The 13,896-nt window shown below is 33.6% G+C and overlaps 1 protein-coding gene across 1 annotated transcript in view; it reads right to left on the bottom strand.

Annotated features, from left to right (window-relative positions):
- LOC123566183 (uncharacterized) overlaps positions 1–13,896 on the bottom strand; it is a 53,092-nt gene that overhangs the window by 21,450 nt on the left and 17,746 nt on the right. The window lies entirely within an intron of this gene.

The raw sequence follows: 13,896 nt of genomic DNA, 5'->3' as shown, positions 1-13,896 counted from the left end.
CTTATAACAATCTACCATTTGACGTATCCGTACTCGACATGATTTTCAGTTCAATCAGTCTGTTTACTAGATCTCTATTGAATATGTTTATTAGTTTTGTTTCATCCTTATTTATTTCGGACCGAAAAGATTTCATTATGAATGATGGACGAATAATTTCAGGACTTATAGAACACATTTAGTAATTAGGGAGAACATGTCTTTGAAAGTATGGCGATGTGACTTCGAATCTTTGCCTGGGGTGTAGAATTCTTCATGCGAAGAAGCCACCCAGTCCGTTGATTCCACCTTTTGCATATCCATGCCTGAATCAATACTGGGGTCTTCATCCATTATCAGACGCTGGAAAAATCGTCAAATTAAGTAAATTATTTTCAGATATAAACTGTAGGCGTATAGATAAATGTTATATTAACATTATGAGAACAGCACTATTTTCAACAAAGCAGAGATGAACATAAAGTGGTTATATTATGAGTATTAGATCTCTTGTGTATGGTATGAATTACCATCGTTTCGCTTACTTGGCATCCTTAAATGCAACAAATGACATATTATAATTATGTATAGGTCACCTTATACTAATCAATTGTTGATATGGTAGATCTTTTTATATATATTTTTGCAATATCATATGCAGTTGTATTCAAAATTTCACAAAAAGCACCTCTCCTAAAATATCAACTTTTTTTTCTCTAATTTATCAATCAAATGAATATAATAGTACTAACAAAGCATTTCTCTAGATCTTTAAAAATAAATTTCTGGATGATAATAAATGGCTTCAGTTTCATACGATTTAGTGTTCGTATTTTGTAGTGAAACCTCTACATTCAGTAAGCGAATGGTACAATGACTTTGGAATTTAAACAAGCTTTTCCCTGCACATAGGTCTTCCTGTTCAAGATTTAAAAATAGAAGGTCTCCTCCTTGCAATTTTTGAGATATATGTACGAAATGGTGGCCTCTGCATTTTTTTTTTGGTCTAATTTTTAGATACGTGAATGGTACTCCCATCAATTTAGTGGGGCCAGGGGGCTCTCTCCCTTGAAAATTTTGAATATGGCCGCTGTTGCATTTTTCTTGTCTAATTTTGAAGTACGAGAGGAGGTACATCCATCGTTCCCCCTTCAAAAAGAAAAAAAATAGGTATGAAATGGTGGTCTCTGGTGCATTTTTCTTATCTAATTTTGAGATACAGGTGGGGGTACATACATCGTTTTAGGGGAATAAGGTTGGTTATATCCTGAAAAAATTTAAAAATAGATATAAAATGGTAACCTCTGGCGCATTTTGGGTCAGACTTTTGAGAAAATGTTATTCCTTTGCCAAAATGGCTAGGTGCAACTTTGATGAGTATAGGTCACTCCTTAGTCAACTGTAGGGAGGGTGTGTGTGGGGGGCGGGGGTCACGGTACCCATGATACCCATTTAGACTCTAATTGTAGTTTTTCTGTTGAATCAACGCTATTACAGTCCAAAATGGCGCCCACTTTCTCTAAAGAAGATTTAAAAGAGATTGGTGCAACAATTGTGGAACAAATTAAATATGACCTTGTGAGAGAAATTAAAAATGAACTTCAGCTGGAAATTAAAAAGCTATGTGAAATTGAAACTGCAAAACTGCACGAGAAAATATCTTCTCTCCAAAGATCTAACATGGAACTTTCCACGAGCTTGAAGGCCACACAACTTGAACTAGACGAACTAGAACAATATGGTAGAAGAATGTGCCTTAACATCTCCGGCATACCAGGAGACACCCACACTGCATCAGAGGATGTTGAGGCGAAAGTGATAAAACATGCCAGCGACGTGGGTATCGAACTCACAAGTAATGACATAGATAAGTGCCATAGGGTAGGAAAGCCAAAGGGAATTACAAATCGTACTGTCATAGTGAAGTTTACTAATTCCAAGGCTAGACAAAGGGTGTACGCAGCACGGAAAAGAATCGGCGATGGAATATTCGTCCAAGAAAATTTAACCCGTTTCCGAGAGAAACTCAGCTACGAAGCTAGGCAGCTTGTCCGAGCAAAACAACTTTCAAAGACTTGGATTGCTGGTTGCAAAGTTTTTGCTTCGTTGCCAGTCTCTAATCGAGTTATTCACATTAAAGACATGTCAGTGATTGAAGCTATACAGGAGGATAAAAACGTTTAAAAAAGACTGAACTGAACTGTCACATCATCAATGTTTATCAACAAAAGTGTACTACTTTCTGACCTACTGTGTCATAGTTATTTAGTGCATGAATAAATTCAATAAGCTGATAGATCTAAATCTACTTACATGACGATGTGATATCACCTGTCTTCTGTTAATCCTAGCAGACGACACAAGTTATAATCCATCCTATTATTTTACTTGTAACACTTTATTCCACCATTTATGTTTTTTTTACCGTTTAGCTTCATGAGTTATTTATTATTTGATTTTTTTTTCTTTTTACCAGTCTTTAATATAACACTTTGCAATACATTACTATAAACCGCGTAATAAAGATAAATACTCGTATTCCCGCACGCTTTCCACATTTTATATGTAATTTGGTCCGTCTTCTGAAGTTTTTAGTACATTGACAGGATTGTTTTTGTTGCCAGATATTGTCAAATACACATAACGATAGTTTTTTTTTTTAATAATTGCGCGTAAGTGTAATGAATTAGATCATTTTTAAAGTTGATACACTGATGTCAAATTATTCTTTGAAATGTCTACTTCATAAACTGACCTGCCACACAAAGGTCATTTACCTGTTGGGTAAAATAGTAAAGATTTTCTATTACCAAAACGTAGGGGTGTATGATGTTCATTTTGCGTGTATTTATTATGTATTTATTGAATGGTTAATCCTGTAATCACATGCAGTCCACCTATAGCCAGATATGTATCAATCGCTAATAAACAGGCGGACAACCTTTGTCAAAGGTCATTAAACTGTAAACAAACGCCGTCGAATAATGGTCGACAAAAATAAAGGTGAAATCTATATTGTCTTATTTTCAAAAATGAATTTGAGCTGTTTCTAGAAATTGGTACGGCTGAGTTTCGAAACTGTCGTATGAGTACTTTTTATGAAAATGCCGATGTTTTTTGTCTGTATAAAATAGTTACAAGAGTCAGTAGTACTAACTTCATGCGTATCAAAATTGATATCTTGTTATGTAAGTTATGTGTATGCACAATTTATTTATTATAGCTGCCGTTTATTACACTCGCAGCGCCAAGCAAAGCAAATTTCTAGGCACTTGAGGTACACTGCCTAAAATCACATGATAATACTAATTAAGAAGAATAATATATTTAGTTTACAATCTATATCGCAACGGGTATTTTCCGGTTTTAACATTACTCTATAACAATAGCTATTTTTGACAGTAGCGGTATACACTGTCTACGGGGAATAACCCTAAAGAGATCTATATGGTTTATCTCTCTTGTAAAAACTTGAATTTTGTTATATCATGAAGCTTGAAATTTGTCATGTAGTTTGTTAGTGAAATAGCTGCAGCCGTTATTTCCAGCTATATCTTTTTTGTTTTTGTCTGTCAGCAAAGTCTACTTGTTTTCTTGCCAACAGTACGGACTTTATCCCTATTTCATTCTTGAATAATATACTTAGTTAAAAAGTAAATATTTTCTTACTACGTTTTTTTTTTGTGTTGTAAGATCTTTGTTATCACAAAATGATTGATTTGCAAAACTTATTAATGATAATGAAGCTCGACTGTCTTATAACTCCTTTTTGGGTATATCTATCATAGTCACTGTGTCAGTTATTTTTGTTTGTCTATTAATTTGTTTGTGTTCCAATGATTTGTGTAACTTTATTTTCTTAAATGTGTTGATCCTGTTGGAAATTGTAAACATGTATATATATATATATTTTGTGTGTGTAGTTTCCTCTTTTGTATATGAGATGCTACCGATGTTTGTTTATCTTTGCTGCTCCCTTCTGTTGAGTGTCTGCTCTGACTTTCTTTCATTCACCTTGCCCAGATTACACACGCATGAAATAGCCCTGTGGTCTCTCTCCTTGATCAATGACGTGATTTTATTCCCCAATAGGTAATGACTTAACTTCTTGGAGAGCGGCGGTGGGGCTATTTAACTGTAGAGGACTAAGGATTGCGAAATTGAATTTTATATATTACCCATTTAAATCTGTAAATGCTTTTGTAACAAGAAGCTTACAATATCTGAGATTAATAATCGTTACCGTACTGCAGTTCAGGCCATACATCAATTTCGTTATTACATATTTAGTATGTTTTGACATTTTTCTAGTTCTTTCGCACACAGAAAATAATCACACACCTTACTTTAACGGTTGTAATACAACTCTAGAAGTATTTTATTCCAATATCTATTATATACTGACCCTAATTAAATTGTTACTATTATCAGGAGATGTTGAGTTGAACCCTGGTCCGGATGAGAACTCGAATCACTGTTTATCAATACTCCATCAAAATATACGTAGCATACGACATAAATTAGAATATATTTCAGATAATTTCTTAGATTTCGATATTTTATGCTTCACTGAAACTCATTTGTGTGCCGAAGTAAATAACGACAGTTTACAATTAGAAGGTTTTGATACAATGTTTCGTAAAGACAACACCTCTTATTCTGGGGGATATCTAGTCTACCTTTCATCCTTTTTGAGGCCAAAAAGAATATTAGAATTAGAAAATATATTACCTGAATCTCTTTGGATAGAAATTAAAGATCGTAACAATACTTTTCTTATTGGCACTATTTACAGACATCCTCATTATACTGTTGATTTTTGGGACAGATTGGCTGTATGTATTGATAAAGCTACCGAAATATCAAATAACATTGTTCTTGTTGGAGATGTAAATGAAAATCAACTTAGTGACACCAATACAAAATTAAACGACTTGCTCATGATATATAACATGACTAATTTTATTACAGAAGCAACTCGCGTCTCAAATAACTCTAGTACCTTAATCGATCCTATAGCCGTTTCAAATGGCATTTCGGTGTTTCAGGCCGGTATTTTGAAAACAGAAAATTATATAAGCGATCATTACGGTTCATATGTACATATTGAAATTAACCTTCAACGTAATATACCTTTTAAAAGAAAAGTATGGAATTATAAACGCGCCGATTTTGAAATGTTTAATAATCTGATACAAACAACTGAGTGGTCCTTTTTATACGACAATACTCTTAATAACGCCTGCGACTCCTTTGTTAGCAAATTTCTAGAATTAGCAAAAACATGTATACCATCATCTTTTGTTACTGTCCGTCCTAACGACAAGCCTTGGTACAATTCAGAAATACGTAAAACCTCGCGACAACGTGATCGGCTGAAAACCACCGCAATTCGTTCCGGAAAGGATTCTGATTGGCACAAATATAAATGTACACGCAAAAAAGTAAATAATATGATAAAACATGCAAAAGAGCTATTTTACAGTAATATAGAATTTACCTTGAATGACCTCACCAACACAGACCCGCGTCAATATTGGAAAATTGTTAAAATGTTAGTCAAAGAAAACTCAAAAGGAAGTAACATTATCCCAACTCTTATAAATAATGACCAAAGTTTTTCTGTGTCTGATACTGAAAAGGCAAATACTCTGAATAATTATTTTGTGTCTATTTCAAATTTAGATGATTCGAATGTTTCTCTTCCATCTTTCATTGCCAAGACAGACTCTTTGCTAAATGATATAACAATTTCAGAACAAGATATATTTGATGTTATTTCTAACCTGCAATTAAACAAAGCATCTGGACCCGACGAAATAAGCCATCGTATGTTAAAAGGAACAGCATCCACAGTTAAAAAACCACTTACTATTCTATTTAACAGGTCCGTACAAGAAGGCATTTACCCAAACTGTTGGAAACAAGCTAATGTTATGCCACTTTTCAAAAAAGGAGAAAGAAACACCCCATCTAATTATAGACCAATCTCTTTAATCAGTTGTGTAGGTAAAGTTATGGAACGTGTTATTTTTAAATACATGCACAATTTTTTAATGTCAAACAATTTAATATACAAAAGTCAATCAGGGTTTCTACCAGGACATTCCACAGTTTTTCAACTCATAGATATTTATAACCAAATCTGCAAATCTTTTGACGAAAAAAAAGCAACATGTATAGTCTTTTGTGATATATCAAAAGCATTTGATAGAGTTTGGCATAAGGGTCTTATTTTTAAACTTAGACAACATGGCTTTTCAGGCAAACTAATTGACTGGATTACTCACTATCTTTCAAATCGCAGCCAAAAAGTTTTCGTTAATTCCTCTTTCTCAGACTCTAAAGAGCTTAAAGCTGGTGTTCCTCAAGGCTCAGTGTTAGGTCCTCTTTCTTTCTAATATACGTTAACGACATCGCAGATTCACTTATAAGTACGACACGATTATTTGCAGATGATAGTTCTCTAGCCGCTTCGTCTTCCGATATACACGAAATTGAACTTTCTCTAAATTCTGACCTTATAAAAATATCAGAATGGTCAAAACAATGGCTGGTTACATTTAATCCTACAAAAACAGAAGCTATGTTCTTTTCCCTCGCGCGTAGACAATGTCCAAATCTATTGTTTGAAAATACTCAGTTAAATTTTGTCGATTATCACAAACATCTTGGCATAACACTCTCTAAAGATGGATCTTGGCACGAACATATATCTAATATTGTAAAGTCGGCAGCAAAAATTCTAGGATCTATGAGAGCGCTGAAATTTAAACTTAGAAGGCACACCTTAAACAAAATCTATATAGCTTACTTGAGACCAGTTCTAGAATATGCCTCTGTTGTTTGGGATAACTGTGCGAATTATGAAAAAGATCAATTAGAAAAGATTCAACTTGAAGCAGCGCGTATTGTTACTGGGCTAACGCGTTCAGTATCAATAGAAAGACTTCTTAACGAAATTGGATGGGTTTCTCTTTCTGACCGCAGAAAAATACAAAAATTAATTTTAATATACAAAGGAAAACATGATGATCTTCCAACATATTTACTAGATTTATTTCCATCGATCGTGAATGACTCAAACCAGTACAATTTGAGAAACAATGCCGATTTTGAAACTTTAGCTAGGCGTATTGAAATTTACTCCCAATCTACTATTCCCTCTGCAATAAAATTATGGAATGATCTGAACATTGAAACTCGTCAACTACCAACTCTTTCGGCTTTCAAAAGTAAACTTAAAGAAATTTTCAAGCCTCCACAATTCCCTACTTTTTACTTAATTGGTGACAGACGATATTCTGTGTGTCACGCTAGTGTAACGCTGCGCGTGTTACGTTAAGTTTCTTTGGGGATTTTTTTTTTTTTAGCTCAAATTCAGTTTTTCGAGTATTTATTATTTGCTTAGCTTAAGTCCGCTTATAATTGAGGGAATTAGCAAAATCCAGATTCTGTTTCTTCTTTTATTCAGTTTTCAACAACAATATATGGATGTCCACATAACAACAATAATTTCTAAAAACACAACTAAATTAATTAAAACTTTGTAGCTATCTTGTCGGATATCTCGACATGAAACACAGAAGTATATGTCCTTCTTATTTCGTAGGTAAAATTCTTCTCCCCACTGTTATCATTGACTTTTTATGATATTCATGACAACAATAAAATCAACCAATAATATTGCAGGAAACCTACATGTCCCCTAGCAACAAATCTCGCATACCGCGATACCTAGTGAGATTCCACGTGATTTTACGTGGCCAGGTACCTCTGTCCTTGCGTGTCAAAAGATTACTATCTCATAAACAGATATTAAGATTATATAATAAAATGCAATAAGACCATAAACAGACGTATAATAGCAATTAGTTTGACACTGCAAGGTCTTATCAATGTTTAGTAAGAAATAAAACATTTTTATAATGACAGCATGTAAATTTCTTTTGTTCTTCTAAAATTATTGACTAAGTTCGAGTTTTTACATATACAACCATTTTTAAACATTTTTTAAAACAAATTATTTGAAAGTTTTAAACACTAATGTCACCGCATGACATCACCCCCGCGTCTATTTTTTTTTCACTCCCGTGAAATGAAATATAAATAATATACGTATGTTTATTTTAATATTTTTTTAGAAATTATCAGTTTTTTTAAATCTTAACACCGCTATCAGAAAGGAAGATTTTTTTATACATTTCAACTATAAATTCCAGTCTTTGTAATTTTAAGTCGACGCACCAATTATCACTATTTGTTAACTCCTGAAATAACCACGTCCTCTTTTATTGTAATTCCATTGTTTGCCAGTACTTCTGTCATTGTTTGTATTACAGTTTCGGTCATTTACACCGTTCATGTTCTTTGCTAACTCGGACACAGCTTCTGTCAATTTCTTCAACTGTTCTTCGTGATTCCGTCTTACGGATATGTAATGGTAGAAATACTGCATAAGTTGCTCACTGGCCGATCCTATGAAGCGATTCCCTGTATCTTCATGTAACCAGAGAAGGAGTGTCTCTAAATTCTCATCTTGTTTCTTGTATGATTGTCTGACCGCCTCGATGTCTTCTTTCTGAGACTCGTTTCGTCGAGACGCCAGTTCCAATTTCAATTCTGCTACACTGGACTCCATCTCAGCTGCAGCATTCCTTAGCTTTTCATTTTCTGCGATGAATACCTCCTTTTCTCGGCTGATCTCGTCAAGGGAATGTCTTACTCTGTCAATTTCCTCCTGCGTTTGCTTCGCAAGTGTGCTAGCATTCAGAGTATTACATTGTCGTTTTCTCGACCCATTACATTTAAGCAGGGATTTATTCGTAATGCAACTTACAAAGAACATGTCGTCTTCCTCATGGAATGGAAATACCAATTCCATTAGTTTCCGGTTCACAAATTCTGTCATTCGAAGCCTGTCTCGTACTTGCTGTCTTGCTGATTTTGTGATGGTATTCCGCACTCTTTTTGCCGAGCAGGTTCTAGCGAGATGTCCTTGTTCCAAACATTTATTGCACGTAGCGGACAGTGCACGACACTTTTCAAATTTATGAGTAAGTCCACACCGCGTACAAACAACACTATGTTTAGTTTTGTCATTCCTATTAATGATCCATTTGCTCTGTTCACGGAGTTCCGGCTTATGTCCATAAATACTCATCTTTGAAGTTAAAATTATCTCCACCTGTTTGTGAATTCCGAGTTCCAAATATTTACGTGTAGACGACTCGCTTTTGTGATGGTACCAAGAAAGTCAAGCAAACATAGAAGTTCCTTGTACCCGGTTTCTATCACCAAGTGTATCGCTGCGCGTGTTACGTGAAATTTCTTTGGGGATTTTTTTTTTTTTTTAGCTCAAATTCAGTTTTTCGAGTATTTATTATTTGCTTAGCTTAAGTCCGCTTATAATTGAGGGAATTAGCAAAATCCAGATTCTGTTTCTTCTTTTATTCAGTTTTCAACAACAATATATGGATGTCCACATAACAACAATAATTTCTAAAAACACAACTAAATTAATTAAAACTTTGTAGCTATCTTGTCGGATATCTCGACATGAAACACAGAAGTATATGTCCTTCTTATTTCGTAGGTAAAATTCTTCTCCCCACTGTTATCATTGACTTTTTATGATATTCATGACAACAATAAAATCAACCAATAATATTGCAGGAAACCTACATGTCCCCTAGCAACAAATCTCGCATACCGCGATACCTAGTGAGATTCCACGTGATTTTACGTGACCAGGTACCTCTGTCCTTGCGTGTCAAAAGATTACTATCTCATAAACAGATATTAAGATTATATAATAAAATGCAATAAGACCATAAACAGACGTATAATAGCAATTAGTTTGACACTGCAAGATCTTATCAATGTTTAGTAAGAAATAAAACATTTTTATAATGACAGCATGTAAATTTCTTTTGTTCTTCTAAAATTATTGACTAAGTTCGAGTTTTTACATATACAACCATTTTTAAACATTTTTTAAAACAAATTATTTGAAAGTTTTAAACACTAATGTCACCGCATGACACTAGGATACGAAACAAGTGCAGTAATCTAAACGCCGACTTGTTTAATAATCACATCAGAGAAAATCCACACTGCGACTGCGGATCCGAAACGGAAGACGCAGAACACTATTTCTTTAAATGCACTCGTTTTTCACATCAAAGAAGAAAACTTTTTACTAAAACAAGATTATTTCACCCACTAAGTGTCATTAAGCTTTTATATGGCAATGATAATATTTCTATAGAAGATAACACTACTCTTTTCACAGAAGTTCAAAACTATATCAAACATACAAGACGTTTCGACAGTACATAATGTATTTCTTATGTCCTCTTGTCATTATTACGTTACTTTGGGACAGGATGTTTGTGATTACTGGGTAGACACTCGGGGATATAGAGCAGCATATATTTCTTTTTCTTTTCTCTAACTCAGCTATAATGATTACAACCATAACTTGACTAATACTAAAATTTATTAATTATCATTGTGTTATTATTATCATAAATACTATTATTGTTATCATTTTGTTACTACATCATCGTGTAATTATTATCATAAATACTATTATTGTTATCATTTTGTTACTACATCATCGTGTAATTATTATCATAAATACTATTAGGGTTATCATTTTGTTACTACATTGATATCATCATTATAATATTTCCCTTCTTCTTCTTCTTCTTTTTCTTCTCCTTCATCTTTTTATCTTTGTAGTTATTATCACTATCATATATCTTTGTATAAGGAATGCTTAATTAAACTAATACACTCGTTCATTTTTCATTTGCTATTAATGTTACGCACTTGGGAAGGGCTGACTTCTAATGTTGCAATAACTTGTAGCCCAACCCATTTGCTTTTGTTACTTATTATGTATATGTGCTATGTATTATGTGTTCAGAAGCAATAAAATATGATTAAATCACGGTACCCATGAGCTCGGTCCTGGATCCGGGCCTGACTGGTATTGCTTGTACCTTACTTGACATAAAAATATTCGTGTTTGTTTAATTTTAAATGTATAATACATATATGACAAAATAGCTCAGTCTGGTAAAATGCAGATAAAATAAGAAATTGTATGAGTTCGAATTCTCATGAGTTTTTTTTAGATATATATATATTTTTTACTTTCTCCTATCCGTTTTCATCTCTGTTCCCGTATTCTTCATTTTTTTTGATTGTTTGTATTTGCATATTATAAGCATAATAATATCATTATGTTCAATATTCACTTTAGTGCATTCATTTAACTAATATCATCTTTGATATGATATTAAACCTTTCTCATCTGCCATATCGGCTTCAGATATTTCTCTGCCGCTGTTTCTTAGAGAAAATGAAAGAATCTAAACTTCTGATGAAAAAAAAAGGAATCAAAATTAACTGCCCTGTCGTCGCTGAGTTTCGAACCCACACGGCAAAATATCTTTTGAACATATACAGTACGTTTTACCTCTGAGCTCATTTGTAATTTAGACGAAAGCTAAATTACAAAAATGTTGAATTCCCTATGCTTAATTTAAATCTATGTATAGTCATGTTTGTAAACATCACGTTATCGTTATACGTGGGGCTAGTTATTGACATATTTAATATGACCTATTAAGGATCTATAGTTTTAACGTTTGCAATGAACTATGATTACACTTCCTCATAACTTCCGAAAATAAAGTGTATAATCTATTTACTCATCAAGTTTATCAATTTATCGGCACATATATTGTATCTCAATGATAACTATTAACTTTTAAGCCCTATTTAGAAACTAGAGTCATTATTAATGTAATACAAATTCCTTTTTATCTTTAAGGTCGTTTCACGTGTACACCTAGACCGATACAAAAGGTATTTGGATGCGCTTAAACAAACGAAGTTCATCTACATCTACATTTACATCGTTACAACCAACAATCGATTTCCGATTATGACTGGTCGGCGCTGTCAGAGAAACAGTTGTTAAAGAAATTTAGTATATTACAGTATTAAAAGTAAAAGATAAAAGGACAGTATGCTACAGTTAAAATAGGACAGAATGGAAGAATAACATAGTGACCGCCGCCAGCCTCTCTGTAAAGATACTGAGGCTGGGGCTAGCTTTGACTGATGTGGGGAGGGAGTTCCAGAGACGGATGGTTTGTTCGCATATACTCCACGGGTTAAGTATCTGAATATTTGGAATCGCATGTGGCATTTCTTCCGACATTGTTTAGAAATGTGCTTCCTGTAAATTCAATAGCTATTAGATTTTCTACCATTAAAACTAACTGCTCCTGCGGAATCATACTACAGCTGCCTTTGTTTTAAGCTAGAGAGATTGGTGAAATCGACGCCGTGAATGGGGTTGACTCAAGGTCGCCATTTTTCCTTGCACGTGTGAAAACAGTCCAGAATGCGTTAAAGATGTTTGAGCAATTCAACAAGCCTCTGGTATTCTCTATTTCCGCCTCTCCGTTTATTTATCAATGTACCATTTTCATTCTTTCCATGGCTAAATATCTAAAGTGCGGGAAGTACATGTATAAATTGTTTATATAATACACTGTATTGATTGAATTTGACACAAACGGAAAGGAATTCGGAAGCTACGCGCTGTTTTAAAACTGACCTTTGGTTAATATTTTTGAAATGTCCCAATATCTATCAAACGCAAATTTAGGGACTATATAAAAATCCGCTTTGAATACACTTTTATATTAAAGAAGGGAGGGAAATTTGTGTTTGGAGTGTGTGTGTGGGTGGGGCGGGGGAGGGGGGGGGGGGGAGTGGGGGATGAAGCGGGCGAGGGTATATGAAGTAAAGCAAATAAATGCGTATGGATCGAACTCTGTAAGATGGGTCTTAAATAATCTCAAAAAAAAAAAAACAACAAAAAAAAAAAAAAAACCAACAAAAAAAAACAAAAAAAAAAAAAAAACGAAAACTAACATTTGTCCAATATCCTTTCCCCACACGTAAAGTATTTGCGTTTGAACGTCCGATGAGCATTTCAAGCTTCCGTAGAATCGACATTTATTAAACGAAAGTCATTTTGAACTGAATATATTACTGAAAAGTTTAGGCCAGTAGCTCTATAATACAGAATTATCTGAAACCCAAGGTATAAACTACATAAAAAACAGCATGAAGAACGATTTCGGAAGGGTTTCGAAATATCTGCACATGCTCGTGTTCTTAGTATTACGGATCCCTGTAGGATTTGTGTTTCTCCGCGCGCAAATATTTTTTTCATATAACATTATGTCGTGCTCAATCCCTGATATTTTCAAATCGTAAGAAAGAGCTAAAAATGACTCCCCATTAGCCAAATGAATAAATAGATAAATAAATAATTGAAAATAAAGAACTCCACATAATGTGATACCTACAAGTGAACCATAAATGTAGACCAATACTTTTGCGACTTTCGTTTTATAATATAGCATTTGTACTTCCATTTTCACTACTTCAGAGAAATGCTGAGGGTCGTCTTACTTCATTTTAAGTGTTGTTAAAACATACGTATGCCTGGCGAGAATGTATGAAAATGTGAAAGGTGTTCTATGCATTGTTTCTTAAAGGCTTAGGTTAGAATACATATCATAATTTTTAAAAAAGTAATCATCTTTCAACTGAGAAACATGTTTCTAACGGTAAGCCTTCAGAAAGGATGAGTTGATATATGTTTTCGCGATACAACTAGTCGGCAGTTAATCTTTTTATTTTTATATTTTACTTAATGAAACGATTTTGTAATATTCCTTGTAATTTACTATAGTAAGTTAATGAAATTAAATAACCTAAATCTATTCATTAAAATCCCAAATATACATTTGATATTCACCGATTACACCTATAGTTACGCATAAAAAGAACTGTGAAGACTAACTTAATCTTTCTACATAG

Source organism: Mercenaria mercenaria, chromosome 12 (genome assembly GCF_021730395.1).
Source record: "Mercenaria mercenaria strain notata chromosome 12, MADL_Memer_1, whole genome shotgun sequence".
NCBI lineage: Eukaryota > Metazoa > Mollusca > Bivalvia > Venerida > Veneridae > Mercenaria > Mercenaria mercenaria.
The sequence above is the reverse complement of the archived record's forward strand: the minus strand, read 5'-3'. Positions and strand labels throughout refer to the sequence as shown.